Below are 20,357 nucleotides of genomic sequence, written 5' to 3' on the forward strand. Positions count from 1 at the left end.
GTAGCTGTCCAATTTTCCCAACACCATTTATTAAAGAGGCTGTCTTTACTCCACTGTATGCTCTTGCCCCCTTTGTCATATATTTATTGAGCATATTGCCTTAGTCCATTTCTGGGTTCTTTGTTTTGTTCCACTAGTCTATATGCCTGTTCTTGTGCCAGTACCAGGCTGTTTTGATTACAGTGGCTTTGTAGTATAACCCAAAATCTGGTAATGTGATCCCTCCTACTTTGTTCTTCTTTTTCGAGATTGCTGTGGCTATTTGATGTCTTTTTTGGTTCTATATGAACTTTTGAAGTATTTGTTCTAGTTGTGTGAAGTATGTTGTTGGTATTTTGATGAGGATTGCATTGAATCTATAGATTGCTTTGGGTAGTATAGACATTTTAATGATGCTAATTCTTCCAATCCTTGAACAAGGTATATGATTCCAATTTTTTATATCTTCCTCTATTTCTTTTTTCAATGATTGGTAGTTTTCTGTGAATAGGTCCTTTATTTCTTTGGTTAAGTTTATTCCTAGGTATCTTACTATTTTTGCTGCAATGGTAAATGCAATTGCTTATTAGTTTCTCTTTCTGTGAGTTCATCATTGATGTATAAGAATGCCATCGATTTCTTGATGTTAATTTTGTATCTTGCTACTTTGCCAAATTCATTTATTAAGTCTAATAAATTTTTGATGGAATCTTTGGGGTTTTCTACATATAATACCATGTCATTTGCAAATAATGACAGTTTCACTTCCTCCTTCCTATTTTGGATCCCTTTTATTTTTTCTTCTTGTCTTGCTGTGGCTAAGACTTCCAGTACTATGTTAAATAAGAGTGGCAAAAGTGGGCATCCTTGTCTTGTTCCTATTCTTAAGGAAAATGCTTTTAATTTTTGCCCATTGAGTATGATGTTGGCTGTAGGTCTTTGATATATGGCCTTTATTATGTTGAGATGTGATCCCTCTATTCCCACACTGCTGAGCGTTTTTATCAGAAATGAATACTGGATTTTGTCGAATGCTTTTTCAGCATCTATTGATATGATCATGTGGTTTTCGTTCTTCATTTTGTTTATGTGGTGTATCACATTCACTGATTTGCAAATATTGTACCAGCCTTGCATCCCTGGGATGAATCCCACTTGGTCATGGTGAATAATTTTTTGATGTATTGCTGGATCTGATTTGCTAGTATTTTGTTTAGGATTTGGGCATGTATGTTCATCAGGGATATTGGCCTGTAGTTTTCTTTCTTTGTAGTGTCTTTTTCTGGTTTTTGAATTAGAATAAATGCTGGCCTCATAAACCAAGTTTGGAAGTCTTCCTTCTTCTTGAATTTTTTGAAATAGTTTGAGGAGAATGGGTGTTAGTTCTTCTTTGAATGTTCATTAAAATTCCCCCATGAAGCCTGAGCTTTTGTTTGCTGGGAGTGTCTTGATTACATCTCAATTTCTTTTGTTGTTATTGGTCTGTTCAAGTTTTCTATCTCTTCCCAGTTCAATTTTGGGAGATTATGTGTTTCTAGAAGTTTGTCTATTTCGCTTAGATTGTCGAATTTGTTGCTGTATAATTGTTCATAGTAGTTGTTAACGATCTTTTGTATTTCTGCGGTGTCAGTTATTATTTCCCTCTTTCATTTCTGATTTTGTGTATTTGGGTTCTCTCTCTGTTTCTTGGTGAGTCTAGCTTAGGGTCCATCAATCTTGTTTATCTTTTCAAAGAACCAGCTCTTTGTTTCATTGATCCTTTGAATTGTTTTCTCTATGTCATTTATTTCTGCTCTGATCTTTACTATTTCCTTCCTTCTACTTGCTCTGGTGTTTTCTTTTTGTTTGCTTTCTGGTTCTTTAAGTTGTGAGGTTAGATAGTCTATTAGAGATTTTTCTTGTTTCTTGATGTAGGCCTATAGTGCTATGAACTTCCCTCTCAGAACTGCTTTTGCTGCATCCGTAGATTTTGTGTTGTTGTGTGCTCATTTCCACTGGTTTTCAGGAAACTTTTAATTTATTCCTTGATCTCCTTGATAACCCAGTCATTGTTTAATAATATGCTATTTAGCATCCATGTGTTCAAATGTTTTTGCATGTTCTTTTTGCAATTGATTTCTGGTTTAATGCCATTGTGATCTGAGAAGATGCTTGATATGATTTCAATCTTCTTGAACTTATAGAGACTTAGTTTTTGTCCTAACATGTGGTCTCTCTTTGAGAATGTCCCATGTGAACTTGAGAAGAATGTGAATTCTGTCATTTTGGGGTGTAATTCTCTGTAGATATTTATTAAATCTATTTGGTCTAGTGCTTCATTTAGAGTCTCTTTTTCCTTGTTAATATTTTGTCTAGAGGATCTATCCAGTGATGTCGGCGGGGTGTTGTCGTCCCCTGCTATGATTGTATTGCTGTCAATTTCTCCTTTGAAGTCCTGCAGAAGGTTTTTAATATATTTTGGTGCTCCTAAATTGGGTGCATATATGTTTACCGAGGTTATATCTCCCTGTTGGATAGATCCTTTTAATATTATGTAGTGGCTTTTTTCTTTTGCCTCTAGTGATGGCCTTCATTTTGAAATCTGTTTGATCAGATATAAGTATTGCTACTCCAGCTTTTTTTTTTCTTTCTATTTGCTTGGAAGATTTTTTTCTATCCCTTCATTTTCAACCTATGTGAGTCTTTTGCCGTGAGGTGGGTCTTTTGTAAACAACATATATATGAGTCATGCTTTCTTACCCAATTAGCTACTCTGTGTCTTTTTATTGGAGCATTCAAACCATTTACATTTAAGGTGATTATTGATACTTACTTATTTATTGCCATTTTTGTTTATTGTGGTTATATTTTTCTTCCTATTTTTTCTACTAATTATAGCAGTCCTTTTAACATTTCTTGCAGTGCTGATTTGGTGCTAATGTATTCCCTTAACCTTATTTTTGTCTGGGAAGCTCTTTATTTGATCTTCTGTTTTGAATGATAGCCTTGCTGGATAGAGTAGTCTTGGATTCAGATCCTTGTTTTTCATGACCTTGATTACCTCATGCCACTCCCTTCTGGCCTGTCGTGTTTCTGTTGAGAAGTCAGCCGATAGCTTTTTTTTGTAGGTAACCTGTTGCTTATCTCTTGCTGCCTTTTGGGTTCTCTCTTTTTCTTTAAATTTTGACATTTTAATTACCATGTGTCTTAGTGTGGGCCTGTTTGGGTTCTTCTTACTTTGGGCTCTCTGTGCTTCTTGAAGTTGAATGCCTTCTTCCGTCACCAAATTACAAAAGTTTTCCGTCAGTATTTCTTCAAATATATTCTCTAACATTGCTCATTTTCTTCTATGATGTGAATGTTGTTATGTTTTCCTGTTTTTTAATTGTTGTTTTCCTTTTGTTTTTTCATTGGTTGATTTTTTTCTACCCTATCTTCTAATTCAGTGATCTGGTTCTCAGCTTCCTCTACTCTGCTGTTTAGTCCTTCCAATGTGTTCTTTATTTCTGCTATGTCATTCTTCACTTTCACTTGGTTGGTTTTCAATGCTTCTACATCTTTACTCATGCTGTTGAGGTCCTTACTCATGCTGTTGAGCTTCCTAAAGATCATGGCTCTGAACTCTACCTCTGATAATTTGCTTCACTGCATTTCATTTATCTCCTCTTTGGTAGAGGTCTCTTGTTCTTTCATTTGGTATTTGTTTCTTTGTTTCACCATTTTGGCTATCTCAGTGGGTTTGAAGCTTACCAAATTTTCCCTGTGGGTGTTGGTGTTCTGCAGTTTGTAGCTCTCTTTACTGGGTTTGGATGAGCATGGGAGGACCCACGTTAAATGTCACTGTCAAGTCTTACTTTCTTGGGTAGATTTTCGAGCCCAGGAATGGTTCAGTTATCCTCTAGCTTTTTGTTTGGAGGCTATTAATCTTGGTCACTTGAAGAGCCTTAGGTTGTCAGTTGAATGAAAAATTTTCTCAGGTGTTCCACATAAGAGGATTTCCTGAGGGTGGGGCAGATGCTGGTTGTTAATGAGCCTCATTTTGCATTTTTTTGGCCCACCTGGGTTGGGTTGAATCTCCAAGGGAGGGGCCGTTGCCTCTCCCCAGAGCTTTGGGAAGGAGTAAGATGGCCACCATCATATGTGGCCGTAACTCAGTAAAAGCTCTGAGTGCCCTCCAAATCCCCACACAGTTCCATCCAGTCCACCCTTCCTCTGATGGAGCCCAAGGTGAGTGGCTTTTAACCCCAAGGGCACTACTCATAGCTAAGACTGCTGCTGTTCAGGAACTCCAGCCCCCCTCTCATGCCTCTGCAATCCTACCAGGATCGATTCAGTGTCCCTGGTTACATGGTCCTTGCAGGCTGCTTTTCTGTTGCTTTTCCCCCACAATTTGTCTTTATTTTAGTTGTAGTTCCAGATTGGTCCTGGGAGATGGTCTGTGTAGCTTCCATTCACTTTGCCGCCATTTTGGAATCTCTCAAATAATCTTAAGGGTAGAAGAAAATGGTATCTTAAGAATATTTATTTAAATTTAAATTTTCTTTACTGGTTTTAGAGAGAGAGGAAGGGATAGGTAAGAGAGATAGAAACGTTGATGAAAGAGAACATTGATTGGCTGCCTCCTGCATGCCCCTCACTGGGGATCGGGCCCACAACCTGGGCATGTGCCCTGACCAGTAATCAAACCAGAGACCTCTTGGTGCATGGGTCAATGCTCAACCACTGAGCCACACAGGCCGGGTTTATTCTCATTTTAAAACATAGTATTCTCCCAGGAGTGAAATGTGGATCCAGTTATGTTCTACATGTGACAAAAACCAATGCCTAATGTGCTCAGTGTGTGGGAGCTAATCCTTTCCTATGATTCTATTAATCTCTTAGCAAAAGGTAGCATTCTGCCTTCGTTCTTACTAGAGAATTAAATGACTAGGAAGTGGTCAGTGCAAAAACACAGAGTACTGGTACAATGTTCGATATAATTATGCTCTGTACTGCTAACTGGGGACTACTGCTTCATTTCAAAAGCATTTTAAGTATTTTCCTGTAAGTGAATGATTTAGACAAAATATTCAGTAGCCCACAATAAATTCACTTAGTGATCTTATATCTGAAAGGTAGGCATACATGTTCCCATGGAACCTAGAAGACAAATAGGGAAGAAGGAAGGTGCCTTTACAGCCGGCTCTACAGCAGTCACTCACACGTCAGGTAGGAGTGGTAGTCCTGATGAGGATGTTTGAGCATACTGAGGCCCACCACATTCCTTTTATTTTCTTTTTTTATCCTCACCAGAGGACATTTTCCCATTTTTTGTTTAGATAGAGTAGGAGGGAGAGAGAAGAAGAGAGAGAGAGAGAAACATCAACGTGAAAGGGACACATCGAGTGGCTGCCACCCACACAACCCAATCAGGGCTGGGGACAAATCACAACCGAGGCACATGCCCTTAGCAAGAACCAAACCCGGGTCTCTCTGGACTGCGGGCCAATGCTCTAACTGCTGAGCCAAACTGGCCAGGGCCCACCACGTCCCTTTTTTATGTTACTACAATTCTAGTGGAATGATGGAGCAGCACTGAACCAGGATTAGCAGCTCTGGGTCCTTGTCCCAGATTCCCTATCAACCGAACACGTGGCTGTGGGCATCAGTTCCTTCGTGGGCCCAGGAGTCAATTTCTTCATGGGTAAAATCGGGAGCCGAACCTCCATAATTTGTGTATCACCTTCACAAATTTTGCAACATGAATAGGTCCGTATTCTAATTTATTTAACATTTTTGCTTAACTTAACTCATTTGAAAAAGTAGTTTAAAAAGAAAGGTTCTATCATGAATGCAAACAAGAACTTGGTATCACATGAATGGCAGGTAACCATGCAATCAAGAAACGAAAACAAAACCTTGTTATCTGTTTCATGACTGAAGGGGTAGTCTGGAGATTCTGAGATGTAAAGTGCAGATAGGAAGTGCAGAGAGGTAGAGACATAGCAGCATCAAACCGAGACTTCCTTCTGCAATCCAAGGACTGCGGGAGAATTGAAAAGAGACCTCTCTTGCTCTGTGACTCACTGTTAGTTAATGCTTGGTCTGTGTATTCCCTACAAGCACCCTGTCACCCCTGAGTGAAATGCATTTTATGCTTTGGGACTCACTCAATTAAGTTATTTCAGCAGTCCTTTGTAAAGGCAAATATTCTGTAACTTTGTCCCACTGGGAAACATTTTGAGCGACAAATATGTTCAAGTCACACACAAAAGACACACATGCTCAGAATGAGAGAAAATAGTTTTTAAGGAAATTCATGGTGAGGGTGATGACAGTGTCTCTGCTGGGAATTGTAAATGGGGACCACGTCTCTGCAATGAAGTCAGGAGGCTCTAAGTGGTGGTGACGGCTGGCCTCCTCCCTGGGGTTTCAAAAACCAAAGCCCATCGTCTGAACAAATGAAAGAGAAACACATAGAGATATTGACTGAATGAAAAATAAAATTTTCAGACTGTCATTGTTGACTTGATATTTATGATATTACTTAAACATACAGAAGCTTATAGTTCTTATGCAATGTAAAAGCCAAAAGAAGGCCCGGCTGGTGTGGCTCAGTGGTTGAACGTTGACCCATGCACCAAGAGGTCGCTGGTTTGGTTCCTGGTTGGGCACATACCCAGGTTGTGGGTCAGGTCCCAGTCAATGTTCTCTCTCATTGATGTTTCTATCTCTTTCTCCCTCTTCTGTCCTCTCTCTCTAAAAATCAATAAAAGAAAAAAAAAAGCCAAAAGAAGTTTATGAAATATTTATAAATCATAAAAAATTAAACTCAAAATAATGCACTGAATGCCATTTCTAATGAAATCACCACTTGCCATGCGGTTGTGTACTTGACGTACCTGCACTAAATGATTCTTAAATTAGATTGAAACATCAAAGGAGATACAGAGGAGGAGAGGTGGGAGCAGGAGGAGACACTGAGCATGTGCTAAAAAGACCAGGCAAAGGTATGATCAGCGGGCAGGTGAGGGATCGAGTGTTTTGGAAACACAGGTGAATGAGAGCCATGGTGTAAGTGTGACTATATGACACATTCAGACCTCTTACTGGAAAGGAGCATGGACCGTGTTTAAACCAGATCTTCCTCTTCATGAGGCATGTGGGCACCTGTGCGAGGGCATCAGAACAATGGGTGGCCCGGAAACTCAACAGCAAGTTTGAGAGATGGCAAGTCTTTCGGAGGCTGGGGATAGCAGCTACTTGGGAGGTCTGATCTGAGGGAAGGCTAGGAGTCCTGGCTTGGAGGCTTGAAGATGCTGTTGATCATAGACTTGGTCTCCAGGGGAAAGGAGTTTAGATGAAAAGTTCAAGGTCTCCAGGCAACTGGCTGTGATATGGGCCCTTCAGTCTTTGAGATGATCTAGAGAGAGTGATTGGGACTGGGAGCTGGCAGAGAAGGTGATGCAGGCACACCAGCCATGGCAGAAAGATCAGCCCACCACACAAGCCTGGGCCCACCAGCTGCTGCTGGTGTGGGCATGAGGTGGTTCCTCATGAGCCACCAGGTTGACCTTTCCCTGGCGCAGGGTGCCGTGTGACTAATAATGTGAGGTTCTCATGACATGTACCCCAGACTCTGATGGGATGTGAGAATTCCTGAGAGTCACTGGTATAATCTAAAATGGGTGTGTTCTGGGAGGTACATTTACATTAAGAATAACTTTCATTTATTGAGCTGATTACTTTGTGCTGAGTACTGTTCTAACCTCTTCATGTGCTTTATGTCATATAATTATAACAACTCTTTGTTTTATTTTATTTTTTTATCCTCAACTGAGGACATTTTTCCATTTTGTTCAGACAAAGTGAGAGAGAGAGAGAGAGAGAGAGAGAGAGAGAGAGAGAGACATCGACGTGAAAGGAACACATCAAGTGGCTGCCTCCCAACGACCCCAACCAGGGCTGGCGATGAATTGCAACCAAGGTACATGCCCTTGACCAGAATCAAACCCGAGACTCACTGGTCTGCGGACTGATGCTCTAACTGCTGAGCCAAACCGGCCAGGGCTTTTATTAACAACTTTAACGAGCAAACACTCTCATGATCCCTTTTCTTAATTGTGAGGAAAAAAACCAGAGGTTGAATAACTTGCCCACAGTCACACAACTAATTGACCATAAACAGAGAATCCATTCTTCTTATCATGAAGAGTCTGCAATATTATCCCAGTACAATAAGCCGGCTGCATGGTTACCCATTTCTTTGAAAAATTGGTGATAGACTCAGGTGTGAGAGAACCAAACAATTGGATGAGAAACAATTGGTATTTGGCTCTTGTTAAAATAACAGCAGCACCCAGACTGAAGCAAAACAGATCAAGGAAGGGGACTAATTCTAGCCAGAGGCTGACACAAATGCACAGGCCACTGAATCTCAAAGTACGGTGAGTTGTTCGGAGTGGCACTGGGCTGATTTTTCACTGGCCAATTGGACATCTTAATAGAACCAAGTGTTCACTGTCAGAATGTGTTTCTCATCCTCGCCGTATTTTGGCCCCAGCCAGAAAGCCTGGCAGAGTGTGGAAACCTTTGTGTGAATCACTGCAAGTGAGTATTGATTTCTCTGGAGGGGAAGAGGTTCTGCCTGGCAGAATTGCCTAGAAATGAAAATCTGAGGAGTGGAGGGTCCTGCTAGGGGGTTGGGCTGGGGCATTTCATTCTGGTTGTTTCCATGTTATGCCTGTGTGGCCCCAGTTCACTTGTCCCTGCTGCCATGGTCACCACCTTGGCTGGGAGCAGTGTTAGACCCTGAGAGAAGAGAGATGGAAGCAAGAGAATCCCATAATGCCTGGCACATAGTAGGTTATTATTATATGTTTATTGAATGAATGTAAGAGGAGGGGGAATATTCTATTCAGATTTAAAAAAATTTTTTTCCTTTATTGATTTTAGAGAGAGAGGAAATGAGAGGGAGAGAGAGATAGAAATATTGATGAGAAAGAACATCGATTGGTTGCCTCCTGCATGCCCCCCACTAGGGATCTGGCCCACAACCTGGGCATGTGTCCTGACCAGGAATCGAACTGGCGACCTCTTGGTGCATGAGTCAACGTGAAACCACTGAGCCACACTGGCTGGACTCTATTCGAATTATATATGCTTAATGTGATGATTAATTTTATGTGTCAACCTGACTGGGCCCAGATATTTAGTCAAACATTATTCTGGGTATTTCTGTGAGGGTGTTCTTGGATGAGTTTACATTTAAGTGAACAGTTTGAGTAAAACAGATTGGATGAGGGCCACCCACATAGAAAGAACAATCATTTGAAGGTCTGAGAAGAACAAAGAGGCTGACCTTTCGCTGGACGGGAGAGAATTCTTGCCAGACTGCCTTTGCAATGGGCATTGGCTTCTTCATGCCTTTGGACTCAAACTGAAACAGTCTTAATAATCACTTAAGCCAAATCAAATCTCATGCACACATACATATAAACATATATACACACACTACTGGTTCTTTCTCTGGAGAACCACCCAAATACATTTAATTCTTCCTTCTTGTCTATGAAAAAAATCAAAGTTGTCTTATTCTTTTTATATCAGTAGTACCTTCTGTAATAACTAGTGCCTATTACATTTTTTCCCCTCACCCTTTTCTAGAATAAACTTTCTGATGCAAACATTTAACAGACTTTTTGAGGACCTACTATGTGTCAAACACTGAGTTACATACTTTGGCTAGACAGATGAATAAGACACATAATCTGTGTTTCCTCCTCAAAGTTCCCTTGTCTTATAGAGAGAGACAAATGCTACTTATAGAAAGTACAAAAGGTTGTGGGTATTACAGTTTCACTCAGGGTGAAAGGAAGGAGTTTCATTGTACAGGGTGAAACCTCCATGTGGTTGTCTTTGTTTTCCTCATGTCCCTGTCTGACTCAAGGAAGCAGCCACCTCAGAGCCACCGTACCACTAAGCAGAGTACTGGGGACTTCGGCGCTGGAGGTCTGTCCTTGATGAGGTGAGTAAAGCCCGTCCAGACCCGCAGTGCTGTCTTCTGGGTGCGTGTCCAAACACACCCGCATTCCAGCATGGACAGGGACTGGCAGGAGGGGCAGCGTGGGGTGCTTTGGCAGCCTGCAGTCTGGAGAGGGCTCAGTGGCAGAGGAGAGAAAAGAGGAGCTTCTAACATAAGAACATGAAGTTAGAGAATCCAAGGGCCACTTTGCTCAGCAAAAGTTTAGAAACCTAAGCTTCTCCAGGACAAAGCATCGCAACAGCCTCCATCCTGCCTTTTCTTCTCCATCAGACAGAATCACTGGAGGATAAGTGACACCCCATGGCTGATTTTTGCTGATACGTAGGTAGGAACTGTGTAATTGCTTACATTTGTCTGATCTGATTTGCTACAAGCACCAAGAGGCTTGTAAATCCCACGTCAGGCATTGGAGGCATCAGGCAGCAGATGCGAACAAGGGAAATACAGATGGGAGGGAGGATCTTAGTGGGAGGCTGACTTCTCCCCTCTCCTGGCACCTCCCACCCACCTGCCCTCACATGATGAGGGGTTAATACATTGTGAGGGGAATGAGGGGTTAATACATTGTGAGGGGAAACGTTGAGAGTGAATAGCAGAAGTCTGTTTTAGGCCAAGGAACTCGTATGTTTCTTTTTCTTCCAGCCTGAGGAATAAAAGAGATACTTTTGGAGCTAGGCTGGAGTTGCTCATGATTTCTCTTCCATCATTTGTTAGAAGTTATAAGGTTCAGAAAATGTCCCAAAATTCTGTCATCCCTAAAGTTTCTGTCCCCTTTTGGTAATCAAGTCTCTAAAGTCTCTAAAGGCTTATTACTTGTCAATTCCGTTTTCTTTGACTTACCTGTCTGTGCACCCAGGCAGAAATCCTCTCCACATCCTAGTCTCTGTGACTGTGCGTACTAGGTACAATATAAGAACTGCATATGTATTAACTCATTGACTCATCCAGCAATTCAAAGAGGTGGGTATTATTTTTATCTTAATCTCACAGATGACAAATCTGGTGGCAGAGAGGTTTGGTAACTTGCCAAAGGCAAAGCCCCATAGCTATTAAGTGGAAGAATCCAAACCTGAAATCAGGAAGATTCACTTGTACCTCCATACACCTAACCATTATCCTATTTTGACTTTCTTCACATTAGAAAGGGTGTGATAAATTCAGCCCATTGGTGCTTGTGACTGAATTTCTTATCCTTGCCAGTGGTCTATTCATTGTAACAGAAATATTAGCGTAGCCTGATGGAATACATTTCCGACGGTGGAACTTGAAGCTGGGGACTTTACACACACACACACACACACACACACACATTCTTGTTATTTTTGTTATTCGTCATCAGAGGATCTACTTAGCTGATGTCTCACTTTGTGTAAAATAAGCTCTGATCATTTAAGTCATCTTGTTCTTAGAACAAAGTGGCCATAATTTCATGTACAGGTTGCCTCCTCAGTTCCATGCAAGCAGTTTCCTTGGTAACAGCATTTGGAAAGGACAAAGGCCAGGGAACTTTTGTCAAGACCCATTAAACTGTGTGGAGAGACTATGCCTCAGCTGGGCCTGTCTCGCTCTTTCATCAACTTCTTTCCCCTTCTGTGGCCATCGTAGCGGCTGGGCGGGGCACAGGGTGACAGGTTGAAGCCATGGTTGAGCCAGGCATTAGAGATATGTGAATTAGACGGTACCTCAGAGAACAGTTGGCTCAAGATTCTCGAGAGGGCGTGAGGAGCGCTGGGCACTCAGTGCTTGGCAGGCTCTCTGCCCTTTTGGTTGGGTCGGATGGTTAGCATCCTTCCAAGAAGTGCAGAAAGCACTTTTACTCCGGGACAATGATTCTCACAGATCAGTGTCTCTAGAGGCCTCTACCCTGATCTTAGCTCTTCTTCTTGGAGTAACACACGATATGCTGGTCTCTCCTCTCGGACAGTCCAATCCAGCAGACGTCTGGGGGCAGGAGCCATGTTCCTTCGAAAGCTTCTCTCTTTCTTCTCTGTTCCTTGTAAAGACCACGCGGCATCTTTACTGCTTAACTAGAGATTTTTTGGTTTTAGAGTCCCTTTTAAAACGTGGTTCTCAGGACTGCCTGGCACATCACATATGTGGTCCAACCAGCGCAGAGTATCGTGCAATTATCAGCTCACTCGATTGGGATGTTATCAGACATGTTGTCCAAAAATTAATAACCTTTTTAATAGGTACATTAGGTAACTTGTTCTCCCAGAACAGAGAAATGTATTTAAATATTTTACTCAGTTATGACCAGAGTCATATTTTCTTCATCACTGCAAAGAGGTGGACACATTATTTCGTATACATCATAAATTAAAATGATATTGCCACTCACATTTCTCAGTGCAGCTTGTATAAAATGCTTTGACACACATAGGAGAAAGTATGCTCAATGGTTAAAATCTTAACCTTGTTCCCTGATAAAAATAGGTGTTCAATTGCTGAGCACAGGCACTGTCTGCTTTGTGACTTATTGACAACGTACCATTAAACTTCCAATGAGGGAAACAACGGGACAGGAGACGCAGCTGAGCGGTGCCCGACGTCTCATCCTGGGCTGGGGGGGGGGGGCTACTTTCTCTGCATACCTCAGGGGGGAACCAAGGAGGGCAAGCTGGGGGTGAGGGGGTGAGGGCAGGTGAGGTGAGGTTCCCTTTCCACACCCAAGTTGGAGAGCAGGGTGAAGAAACAGAGCTGCCCTTATCTTCTCCATGAGTTGAACCCTCAGAATTTAGGAAGCAGTGCAATACGGCAGAGAACATTCACATCAGGGTCTGAATTCTGACTCCAGCACCTAGTAACAGCTCTCTGAGAACATTAATTCCATGAGCCTCGGTGCCTGTCTCTGCATATAGAACAGTGATGATCGCCTCGTATATTTTATTTGATGAGAGACAATGCATGTAAAAGACCTAGCTTAGGGACTGGCCTGAAGCCATCCAATAAATGGTACCTTCCCTTCCTGTAAGGGTTTCCCTGCGAGAAGTCAAGCACCAATTTGCCAATCAAGGCTATGTGTTCAGGCATTTATATGTGTTGTGTTATTGAACCCTCATAACAACTGCTGTTCACTGAGCATTTCGTATGTGCCAGACACAGGAATACATGGAAGCATTTCCATGTGGTCTCACCTAATCCTCAGGCAGCCCTGTGAAGTGGGTACTATTACCCATTCACAGATGAAAAAGTCAAGATCTAAGTGGTGAAGCAATTGATGAAAGATCAAGAGCTAGCAGGAGAAGCTGAGGTTTGAATTCAGGTAGCCTGACCTCCAACCCCATGTGTTTAAAGAAGCTAAGGAACAAGGCTACATTTTTACAGCTAATGAGAGGTAGAGTCATTAGTGTCTGAACCTAGATCAAGCTCACTCGGAGGTATGTGTTTATTCTGCTGTAGAAGGCGAGCCCTCGCCTGCGAGAAGAGCCTCGGTGAGTGACTGTGGACACCGGGTGAGAGGGCCGGGGCCAGGGGGTCACCGGCTGTTTGTTTCCGTGCTCCAGACAATTTATACTCTCCCAGAGGCAAAAAATGTATGTTCATGATATAAGTATTTCACAGGAATAATCTCTTTAATTTTAACTAAACATAAAGTTATTGTTGGGAATATGACACAGAGTTTTTCTTTTCTGTTAATCCTCGCTTGAGGATTTTTTTCCATTGAGTTTTAGATAGAGTGGAAGGGAGGGAGGGAGGAGGAGAAGGAGGAGGAGGAGAGAGAGAGGGAGAGAGAGAGAGAGAAACATCAATGTGAGAGAGACACATTGAATGGTTTGCTTCCCGCATGACCTTGACGGGGGCTGGAGATCGAGTCTGCAACCCAGATATGTGCCCTTGACTGGGAATTGAACCAGAGACCCTACAATACTTTGGCTGACACTACAACCACTGAGCCAAACTGGCCAGGGCAACACAGAGTGTTTTTTGTTGGAATGGTCCGTATAATAATAATTGCGAGCACTTATGTAGTGTTTTCTATTTGCTGAGTACTGATACTTTTCATGCACTAACTAATTTAATGCTCATAGAAATTATCCCTGTTTTATCACTTTTTATTTTGACACTTTTACAAAATTATGTTTAATGAACCTAATACAATTATATGAAAGTCTACACTAAAAAAGTTCTTACCTTTTTTTTTTTTTTTTTTTTTTTTAAGAGGTAATTTTCTATTCTGCAGCCATTTCTTTTGAGACAAGAACGTCGAGAGGCAGCAGGAGGTGAGCACTGCGAAGGGAGGAAGCTGGGAGAAGCGAGGACATGTTAGAGAAGGTGGATTTGGAGGTTGATCTGATACGAGGTTTCCTACGATGTACTCAACCTGAAAACACAGAATTTTAGTAAAAACAACTTCATTGCAAACCTGCTTGATCTTGGCAAGTAGTTTCTCTTCAATTTCCAAAGAGTATCTAAATGATTTCAGGAGTCATTTCCCTGTTGCTAGGCGTCGCAGGTGGTACCATGAAACTGGCTTGGAAAAAAAGGCTCCCAACGCTAATTTTTATATTTCATATTTTTTTCTTTATGTAAGCCAGTCTGCACACTGAAGCGGTGTGTTACCTCTATTATAAAAATGAGGAAGCTGAGGAACAGAGAGGTTAAGTCACTTGCTGAAGGTCCCACAGCAGGTATGTGGTGGAGCCAGGCACCTGCCTCTCCGTGGGAAACAATGTTACTTGTGGTTAGAGGTTTAACTCTTTCATTTTGACAAGGAAAAGACCACACCAGCTGTTTAATTCGGGCTCAGTTTCATCACGAAAATGGAAATAGTGCCGATGTTCTGAGCACCTTTTTTCTCTTCTCAATTTTTTTTTTCTGCTTTTGATTAAGCCAGTCTTAATGAGTTGAAGTCAAGAGCTCTGCACTCACTATTATTCTGTGAAATCTTTTCCTTTTCTTGGCCCCTGTCAAATGAGCTCTGCAAATATTCACAGATGTGAAATTTAGGAGCACAGTCCCAGGGGTAAGAAAAAATGAACTGCAGAAACGGGCCACCCCAGATGGGCCGTGCCTTCCAGGTCTGTGTAACTAGAGAAGGTCTGCTTCCCAGGAAGGGGGGGACACAGCAGTGAACATGCTACCTGGGCTCTTCGAAGACAGGACTCCGAGCCAGCTTCTCGCTTACGACGTCATCCAGCTGTACGTCCTCATTGTATGACATGCTGGCCTCCATTCATGAGACACAGTTATTTTAAGAAATAGTAAAGGGGAAGTTTTTTCTTAGATGGAAAATATATTTTGAAGTTGTCACTGGTGAAATATGTGGTAGTAAATAACTATTGCTTTGGGTCATTGCTATTATTTTATCTATTGCACATTTAATTTTTCACCCAAACAAGGATATGTCCATGAGAGGAAGATGATTCAGGATAGAACGTCAACGTGAGTCTTGGGGACGGTGACAGAGGCGGCAGATGTTTTCTGTTGGAGGCAGTTGACCACAGTCATCGACCCAGGCACCCAGAAGGAGCTGACAGGAAATCAGAAGAGAAGTAAAATTCTGCTGTATGTTGTCTTGTGGTTGGTGAATGCTTCATTTTCTCCAGGAACAGGCTGGTGTGCCACAAGGCACCAGATCTTTCTGCAAATCCAGTTCACGGTTCCATCGGGGTGTGTATGGACAGGTGCTGAGGAGGCTGTCTCCATAGTCTGTTCTTCTGAAGACTTGGGTTTGGGGTGGTTGAAGTTTGACCTTTCCTGAGAGTCAGGCCAGTCTGAAAAATAGGCCACTTCTATTTTGTAGTAATTAGTTTTTGTGGCCAGAACTGTCTTGTGGATGTCCTATACCATCAATGGAGGACGGGCCTGTCTTTCATTCTCATTCTCATGGTTGTGGTCCTACGTTCAGAGACAGCCACACACCTAGTCTGGGCCAGTCCCTGCGGTTAGGGACTGGCAATGACCCAAAGCATGATTCACGTGAGAGAGAAACATTAACAAGGAAAATGGTGGTGCTGGACGGGTACAAAGAAAAAATACCCACTATCGAGAGCAGAGTGATGACAAAGTATGAGCCAGGAAAGGAAGAGAAAACAAGGTTTCTGTTAGAGCAAGAAGCAGAAGGGGCCCGTGTGCCAGTTAGTTATTAATTAGCCCAACTATTAATAATAACTTATCTCATGGGGGTGAGAGGTAAGTTTGAGGAAACTATTACTTTAAGCCATATGATTCTATGGTATTTAAGTTTTCTACTACATTGTATATTGTTTTGCAATAAAAAAAAATACTAATTTAGAGAAAATATTTAGTGTTTACCTATGTGTCTAACATTGGGAATAGAGTGCTGAACAAGACAGACATACCCCCAAGGAGCTTACCGCAGAAGATAAGTAGAATTTCTCTAGTGGAACCCAGAGAACTTGATGCTCTTCTGTGGAGTAGCTGAGACTCCTGAAGTTGAGACTTGGGGTCAGACTGTACAACATACGCAGTGCAGTGTGCATACGTCTAAAAAAAGTTGCACTATATCCTAGCTTACTTTTCTAGTCATGTGTTTTCCCAAGTCTTTGAACATTAGTTATTTTTAAATAAAAGAACAAAACAAATAAACAGGTACAATTTAATATGTGGTTAATTCAAACCAGGCAAATGATTTTTTGGAGATTAATGGCATTACTTTTGCCCCTTGATCAAATTCATTGAATACACTGAGAGAAAGATTTACGTGGAAGTGGAAGGTAGTTTGTTCCTAAATAGCTCAAGGAGTTGGCAGACAACAAGGTAGAATGGAGAGAGACTGAAGTTGTCCTAGGACCAGGCTTCTGTGCCTGAGACCAGAAGCCGAAAAGTGGGATTTTTTTGTTATGCATTGTTGATTTGGTAGCTTCTTTATAGATTATACCAAATTTTTCTATACTAATAGTGGCTTTTGTACCAAAACATCATTATTGAAGGCAATGCCCTAAAAGCTCATGCCTGAACAAAATCAAAAGATGAATTCTGCAGGATCACATCTTACTTGCACCTCAGGGTGAGCTGGGTAGTGTCGCTGCCAATGTGGGACTCTGCAACAAGACCCAACCAGGAGGGGGTGTTGCCCAACATGATCAAGTGCAGAGCTGCGGAGGAAAAACAGAAGGCAGGAGGCACATCCAAGGCGAAAGAGAGGATGGAAATGAGTCGCAAGTATCCTGAGGTCAGTGCAATAGAATGGCCGAGGCAGCTAGGTGAGTTCTCAGGGCTGCGTGGGCCCCAGAGAAGGCCTGGGCTGTGCTTGGAGAACACCTTTTCGAGCTGCTCAAAGCCACGCTGTTCTGTGCCAGGCCTGGGAACGTAGCAGGCATCGGGGCTAGGGAAGATACTTTTATTTTTATGGAGAAATTTAGCAAGATAATTGAAAAGGAATTGTAAAAATGCCCTGACTGCAGTGTAGAAAATGGATTGGACTAGAAAAGACTGGAGGTGGCTAAGGCAGAATGAGATCCTCCCTCATACCTATTCCTTGTGGGAAAGAAAATGTGAGCACTTTTTCTCTGTCTTCCCGACACGAGGACCACAAGAATTTCCCTTTAAGAAAGCCCTACTTATTTTTTCATGACGTTTCCATTAGCTGACAGATTTCAGGACTCTGTTTTGGAGAATGTTATGAGCAGCGGGTTTGCTTGGTAAACCGTGTGTTCCCGAGCCCAGCTCAAGGACATGCCTGAACATCCCTGTGTTTTATTTCTAACAAAAGAATTCTGCAACATAAACACCTTTGGCACCCAATGTATCATGCCACTGTGACAAATGTACTGAAAAGAAAACACGACCTTTCCTAACCTCTTTCTCTCACAGATACTCTCTCGACACCCTTGACTCTGGCTGTGACGGTAGACATGCTTGCGAGGGTTAAAGCATCTGCTGGATACAAAGTATGTGGCGTAGATCCTGGCACATAGTAGGTCAATAATGTTCACTATTATTGGCTACAGTCAGCAATAGCAGCATTAGTATCGTCACCATTCTGGGTGCAAGTCTAGCGTGCAAACGTCATGGCAGGGAGAAGACTCTTGAACCCATCCTTTCTCAGTGGCTGGAAGTATTTGGAGGGGTGCTGTCATGCTGGGGGACTGGTCAGTGAAAACGCCCCGTGGACTGGCAAACCGGAGAATTCTGAGACCGCTGTCCTTGCCTAGTCTTAAGATTGTCATGGAGGGTAGGTGACCTTCCATTCCAGGGGCCAGCCAGAGTGGTGCGTGGACTTTGGATAGTGGTCAGGTTGTGGTTAGTACTTCACAGTCTTATCTCAGACCACAGTTTTACTTCCTTACCCCGTTTCAGCTGCAGTGGCTTCCTTTGAGCTTCTTTGTTCACAAGTCATTTCCTCCCCAGGGACAACCCTGTGCTGTGCCCTCGGTCTGGACTGTCCCGCCCCCGGCTCTTCATGTGGCTGGCTGTCCCTCTTCACCTGTCAGGTGTCAGTTTATCTTACCCTCCCCAGCCTTTCCTGAAAACCTCACTTAAATTGGTCTCCACCTTTACTCTCTGTAACAGGATTCTCTCTGCCACTTTTATAGCACTTTTCTCAATGTGCAATTAAAAACTTGTATTGTTCACTTTCTCCCCTCCTGGGGGGCTGGCCGCTCACCAACTGAGGCCCACACGGGCCCCTTCCGCATTTTCATGTGATGGGCACTGAAGTTTGGGAAGAATTCAGGTATGTCACATGGCATGAATTAAGGAATAGGTTTTATGAGAGGAAGGGAAAATGTGAAGGCCAGGAAGCATCAAGAAAAGAGAAGACATGCCTTGGCCGGTGTGGCTCAGTTGGTTTGACGTCATCCCAGGCACCAAGGGGTTGCTGGTTCGATTCCCGGTTGGAGCACATGCCTGGATTGTGGGCTTGATCCCAGGTGGGGGATGTACAGGAGGCAACCGATCCATGTTTCTTTCCTTTTCTCTTCCTCTTGTTCTGAAAATCAATAAAAGATCTTTGAAAACATAGTAAAAAAGAAAAAAGAGCAGACACAAATCTTCCCATCATCCCAAAAGTGCGGTGGAACCGGGGGGCTGTGCTGGACCCGGGGCTGTGCTTGGGAAGAGGAGCCCTTTCTCGTGATGGGCTTCTGTCATAGTCAGTTCAGACTGCTCTGACAAAGTGCTGAGGAGGTTCAGGACATGCTCCCCCAAATGTGGCAGCTTGGTGTATTGACTACTTTAAGCTGAAGGAGTTTGAAAACAACGGCAGAAGCGGGAAGGTCACTCAGACCTCCCCCCACCTTCTCTCCTGAAGTAGGTCATAAAACCCTCCAGTGAGGATAGCCCTCCCTCTAACAGAAGGAAAGAAACATCCTTATCCCCAAAGACAAAGGATGCTGAGCGGCTTTGGACAAACAGTCCTCGCTGTTTCCCCAGTTTGCTACACTTACCTCTTCCTCTGCCCCATGATGGATATTTCTCCACGACGGGGCCCTCTGCACCAAACCGCACATAAGTATACCCAGTTTAACCATTCCTTCAGATCTTTATTTTCTATGAAGGCTCCCATGTCACATAAAACTTATATTAAATAAATGTGAATGCTTTTCTCTTGTTAACCTGTTTTTGTCAGTTTAATTTTCAGACCCAGCCAGGGACCCTAAAAGAAATGAAGGAAACATTGTCCTCCCCTACAGTGCCAAAGGACGAGTGGCTTATAAACAACATGTATTTATTTTTTATAGTTCTGGAGACTGGAAGTCTGAGACCAGGGTGCCAGCATGGTGGACTACTGACTTTTTTTTTTAATGTGGTTTTTATTGATTTTTAGAAAGAGAGGAAGTGAGAGGCAGGAAGAGAGAAACATTGATTTGAGAAACATCAATCAGCTGCCTCCTGCATGTCTCCTACTGGGAACCAAGCCTGCAACCTAGGCATGTGCCCCAACTGAGGATTGAACTGTGATCTTTTGGTGCATGGGACAACACTCCACCCACTGAGCCATACTGGCCAGGGCCGCAGACTGCTGACTTCTCTTTGTATCCTCACATGGTAGAGAGCAGGGAGGTAACATTCTCTAATGATTCTTATAAGGGTATTAATCCCATTCACGAGGGCTCTACCCTTATGAACTCATCTAATTCTAATTACCTTCCAAAGGCTCCACCTCCTAATTCCATCACAGTGGGAGGTAGGGCATGTTGGACATGAATTTTCGAGGGATTCAATCCATAACACTTTTCCTTTTAAGAGGGCAAACTTGAGAGCAGCTTCTTGAGTGGGGGAATGAACAGATGATTTTGCCACCAGGCAGTCTGGATATGAGGGTCACTTATTTAAAGGAGTTGTCTGGGAAAGTCAAGTGACCAGTTCCTGAGGTCCTCGAGGCCCATGGGAGGTCGTAGCATCCTTTTCTGGGAAAGAAAACCCTTGCTCCACAGGGGCTAAGTTCAGGTACAAGCTGTTCTGTGGG

This window comes from Molossus molossus, unplaced genomic scaffold (assembly GCF_014108415.1).
Source record: "Molossus molossus isolate mMolMol1 unplaced genomic scaffold, mMolMol1.p scaffold_m16_p_17, whole genome shotgun sequence".
NCBI classification, from domain to species: Eukaryota; Metazoa; Chordata; class Mammalia; order Chiroptera; family Molossidae; genus Molossus; species Molossus molossus.